This window comes from Bufo gargarizans, chromosome 1 (assembly GCF_014858855.1).
Source record: "Bufo gargarizans isolate SCDJY-AF-19 chromosome 1, ASM1485885v1, whole genome shotgun sequence".
NCBI lineage: Eukaryota > Metazoa > Chordata > Amphibia > Anura > Bufonidae > Bufo > Bufo gargarizans.
In genome coordinates, this window is record NC_058080.1 from 728,942,472 (window position 1) to 728,948,471 (window position 6,000).

Below are 6,000 nucleotides of genomic sequence, written 5' to 3' on the forward strand. Positions count from 1 at the left end.
CTGCTAAATAGGACGGGAAGTGGGCAAAGCAACAGCAATAGGTAATACAACCATGGAACATAAAGAAATTAAACCAGGCAATATAACAGTAGGCTCCAGAACTTAGGATCTTTCCGGCCCAGAGGTGAACAGGTGCCTGCAGGATTTCAACAAGGCACTCAATTATACAGGCCAGAGAAAGTAGGACTCTGAACGAGCAAAACAGAGACAAAGAGGGTCTCGCAGACCGCCGTGATGGCTGAGAGTTCAGGTTTTTGCAGAGAGTGAGCTGTCATTCCTGAGCTTGGCCGCTTTTCTTGTTAAGGCAAGGCACCATTCTTCTGACATGGGAGGTGGGAGCGGTGGTTCCTCCAGGTCTGCCGGCATCCACGAGAGGATCTCAATGGGGGTAAGTCCCAGATGGTCCCATGCTGCTTTCATATCCGCCGGGGAACGGATGGTTATCTGACGCCCAAAAGGAAATAGCAACCGGAACGGTGTGGCCGTGGATTTGAGGGCTTCAAGTAGTGGGTGAAGTAGGTGCCTTGCTAGCGTGGATGGAGCCAGGTCCTGGAAAAACAGGATGGGCGTACCTTCATGTGAAAGTTGGTCCACTTCTCTACTTGCCTTCATGAGTGCGGCCGTGTCGACATAACTGAGGAGACCACAAACAACGTCACGAGGTGGATCTGCGGTTTAGGCCTCAATGCGCGATGAATTCGCTCAATTATAATTTTTCGCAGCCCTTTCCGGGCCTAGCAAAATTGTGAATATTTCTTGCGCAACTTTATTCAGCGCTTCAGATGCGACCGATTCCGGCAGGCCTCGAATCCTCAGATTCTTTCTGCGGTTGCAATATTCTGGTCTTCTATTCTTAGAAGTGCATCATTGAGCAGATCAGCATGCGCTCGGATCGCATTGTAGATTTTTTTCTTCGCACTTAATGGCAGCGTCTTGCGAATTTTCGAGCTGTGTAACTCGGTGCCCCATGCTGCGAAGATCTTCTTTAATGTCATCTACATCTTTCTTTATAGGGGCCAGGGCTGAGTTAAGCACTTCAAGAAGCGCTGCCTTAGAGAAGGTATCCACCAGTCTGCAGGACTTACAGGTGGGGGCACTGCCAGCATCGGAATATTCTTCCATGTCGGATAGCTGGGCTGCATTCAGTGTCATCTTGGGAGTCTCAGCAGGCCGAAGCTTCGGCTGTTTTTTCAGGTATTGATCCATATCTGGTTGCCTGGACCGGACTGGGGTGGGTTCTGATTGATCCTTGTATCGATCTCTCCCCACTTTTCCCATCTGTGCAATGTTTTAAGCTCAAAAGGGGGCTAAATCACCAGCAAGGTTGAGGAGCTCAAAAACCAGCAGCCATTCAGCTACATAGCCAGGCTCCGCCCCCTAGTAGTTATATTCTTGTACATAGGAGCAGTATTATAGTAGTTATATTCTTGTACACAGGAGCAGTATTATAGTAGTTATATTCTTGTACATAGGAGGCAGTATTATAGTAGTTATATTCTTGTACATAGGAGACAGTATTATAGTAGTTATATTCTTGCACATAGCAGCAGTATTATAGTAGTTACATTCTCGTACAGAGGAGCAGTATTATAGCAGTTATATTCTTGTATATAGGAGGCAGTATTATAGTAGTTATATTCTTGTATATAGGAGGCAGTGTTATAGTAGTTATATTCTTGTACATAGGAGGCAGTATTATAGTAGTTATATTATTGTACATAGGAGCAGTATTATAGTAGTTATATGCTTGTACATAGGAGCAGTATTATAGTAGTTATATTCTTGTACATAGGAGTCAGAATTATAGTAGTTATATTCTTGTACATAGGAGGAAGTATTATAGTGTTATATTCTTGTACAGAGGAGGCAGTATTTTTTTTTTTTATTTGATTATAAATATATTGTAATATATAGTTGATTTTAAATAAAAAAAAGATTATAGCAGTTATATTCTTGTACTTAGGAGGCGGTATTATAGTAGTTACATTCTTGTAGAGTTATATACTGCTCTACAATTGGAGCAGTATATATCTACAGGTAGGTTATGAGAATGTAAGAACTTTACATGAGGTTATTTCCCGTCATAGTTATACGACAGAGCTTTTGTTTCTGAATTTTCCAGACTGGCAGCGACTGAATTCTTTGTGGATAGTCATAGAGGAGAACTCTGTATGATGCACCTATTGTCAGCAGCAGATGCACTTTGCTCCCAGCACTCATCCTGCGACTGCAGAAGTTTTCTGTTAAACCTCCGGCCAAACATTTGTCTGTTCTGCTGTCAGAGAATGGTGCTCCTGATTTTCCTTTGATTAATAATGTACAGTCTTCGGGCAGGATGAGACACAAACTAGGAAAATAAAATACTAGAAAATAAGAAGAATGATTAACCCCTTCTAGACTGCATTACTGCAAAATTTCTTATTAAGGGAGTTTTTCTACATTAAAAAATAAAGCAGAGGAGTCAAATCAATGAGGCCCACAACCATTAGAGTATCCCTTAGCTGAAACAAATTACCCTCAGGTCACAGGGCAGGTTATTTTCACCTAAGTCACACCATACAATGGATCAGAGCAACAGGCTATTAGTGATGAGCGGCAGTGGTCATATTCGAATTTGCGATATTTCGCAAATATTTTGTAGAATATTCGGTGAATATTCGCAAATTGGAATATTCATTATATTCAGCGATTTCTTTACTCGAAAAATCAACAAGGTAATGATCGCGTAATATGCGAATTTTCAAATTTTTCAATTGCCGAGCAAAACCATGATTCCTCGCTGCTTCTTGCTTGTAGGCCAATGAGTCATAGCACTATATCTAATATATTAGTTTTTTTCGAATATTCGTAATATTCTAAAACAAGAATATATAGCAATACAGCCAATATTCGAAAAAAAAAACGAATGTAGACCAATTTAGCTAATATAGTGCTATAATCTTTTTTTTAATAGTTGTAATTTTTTTCCAATCTGAACTTCAGATGAGAAAAAAATTACAACTATTAGAGAAAGAAGATTATAGCACTATATTAGCTAAATTGCTCTACATTCGTTTTTCTCGAATATTCGCTATATTGCTATATATTCTTGTTTTAGAATATTCCGAATATTCAAAAAAACTAATATATTCGATATAGTGCTATATATTAGTTTTTTAGAATATTCATAATTTTTCCCATTTAAAGTCATGATTCCTCCCTGCTTCTTGCTTGTGGGCCAATGAGTCATTGGCCCACAAGCAAGAAGCAGGGAGGAATCATGTTTTTACTCGGCAATTGAAAAATTTGCGATAAAAATTCACATTACAAAAATCCGCAATAAAAAAATCTCGAATATTCGAAATTACGAATATATATCACTATATTCGAAATATTTGTGAATTTTCGAATTACCTATATTCGCGAGAAAAATTCGAAATTCGAATATTCGTGATCAACACTACAGGCTATGTGGCTTATGGTAGAAAATGGACGTTTATGGTGCAGGTGCAGCAAGATCCATTGCTGTATTCAGCTTGTGCCCAGCAATATTACCCGCTCTGCCATGCTGCAGGACCCATGCCCATAAATATCCTATATACATCTTAGCATATATTGATGTCCACCTAACATAGCACAGTATGACAATGTGGCCAAAGCATAACACTCAATGGATTCGATTTGAGTCTATATGGGTGCAGTATTGCTCTAAATGGTGGGATAGCACTATGGCATTTGATGCAGTATTGCAGCTAAACCCCATTCACTTCAGTAGAGCTGCACTGCAATATTAGACACAACCCGAGGACAGGTGTGGCACTACATTCAGAAGAAAACACTTGCATTTTAGAAATTCTGAACAACACCTTTAAAGGGGTTTTGTCAAGTTCTCAGTCTTTCACAGCACAGGCAAGAAGTATGTGATCGGTGGGCGTTCAACTGCTGGGACCCTCAACGATCACAAAAATGGGGGTCCTGTGTCTCCCTCAGGGGCGTTGTTAGGTCAAAACATTAGGGGCTTGACCCCCGGATGTTTTGTCCAATGCCCTGAATGTTATGCTGGCCGCCTGGCCCCACCCGCCCTTGTACTTATTCCGCTACTTGCGTGCTGCGCGGGCATGAGTTGAGTCACTTCGGTGTGCAATCCCGTCCTGCAGCGTGTGATCCCGCGTGACCCGCAGCTGTAGGTCACTGGTCTCGTGGGATCACGCGCCGCAGGATGCGATTGCGCACCGAAGTGACTGAAGTTGAACTCATGCCCATGCAGCCAGCGGAACAAGTACAAGGGGGATGAGGGGATGATCTGTGAGGGGATGATCTGTGGGGTTGCCCAGACGGCTAGGCTCTTTCACAGTAGTTATTAACCCATTTCAGCAGTCCCCCATTCACTGAAGGGGGGACTGCTGAAAGGGGTTACTAACTACTGTGAAGGGCCTCTCCCCCCCAGTGATGGGGGCATGGCTTCACGGGGGCGTGATACAGTGGGCTTGTGCCCCGGATATTTTCAGACCCTAGCAACGCCCCTGGTCTCCCTTATGAATGGAGTGGCAGTTGAGCATGAACAATTCCGCTCCAATCATTCTCTATGCTACCACCATCAGTCCAATAGAAATGGGTGGAGCAGCCACATGCACTCAACTGTTGCACCATTATTATGGGGAACACAGACCCTCGTTCTCATGATTGGTGGGGGCCCCAGCACATCTCAGGCTCTCTGTGAGCCATAAAGTCAAGGTTACGCCAGCTATGAGCCTAAATACCAGTAAATTTGCCAGAAGCAGGAGGGGTCCCATCCACTTTTTAGGAAAGAGGGGAAGCGTAGCATAAAAGTAGAGAAAGTCCTAAAGTTCAGGGGCAAGATGGCATGCACCAAAAATTTTCAAAAATCGTTTAATAAATCCCCCCTCCCCTCCCCAATGCATTTAATAAGTGACTGTACATTTCCAGTGAGGTTAGTGATCTTTATAAAGTACAAGTGGTGCCCAGAGGGATGAAGACAGCGCTATAGACTGATGAATTACTTCTACACTTTTTCATTTTTTATTCATCAATCACGGACTAAATTTCCATTACTCCAGATTATTTAACCTAAACTTTTATGGTCTCATTTCTCATTGACGGGAATTGTTCCACCCCGCGGTGAAAGCTCTCCGAGTCTAACCAGGTCACTCAAGGCCATCAGGCCACTTCATAAAACAAACACGAGACCTCTGCTCTGATTTATTAGCTTTAATTTTCTGTACCCAGCGAAGTGATAAAATCTGCACATTTCAGGGGCCTTCAGAGCTGGATATATAACATATCCATTAACATGTAAAAAGTAAGATGTGTGGCTGTCATATCAACCAGATGTTCAGAGATCACCAACTCAAATATTGTATTTAATGCAATTAAAACCCAAAGATCAACAGTAAATCTGAGTCCACGAGTTATCTTCTATCTAGCTATGCAATTGATTAAAATCTATAAATCTTACACTTATCAACTTTAAACCCTTTAAACTCCTAAATAAAGTCTGGTCCAACCATTTTACTTCTGAAGTCATATAATTAGTTGAATAAGATCCCCCTCTGTGTAATCAAATTGTCACATGATCTGTCACATGATGTGGGGATAAAGACACCTATTCTGAATGGCCCTTTAGTCTACAACACTAGAGGGCAAGCACCATGAAGACCAAGGAACCTCCAACCAGGTTAGGGTCAACACTGTGGAGAAGTATGGATTCAGGGTTGGGTTATACAAACCGGATTCCAAAAAAGTTGGGACACTAAACAAATTGTGAATAAAAACTGAATGCAATGATGTGGAGATGGCAAATGTCAATATTTTATTTGTAATAGAACGTAGATGACAGATCAAACGTTTAATCCGAGTAAATGTATCATTTTAAAGGAAAAATACGTTGATTAAAATTTTCACGGTGGCAACAAATCCCCAAAAAGTTGGGACAAGTAGCAATAAGAGGCTGGAAAAAGTAAATTTGAGCATAACGAAGAGCTGGAAGACCAATTAACACTA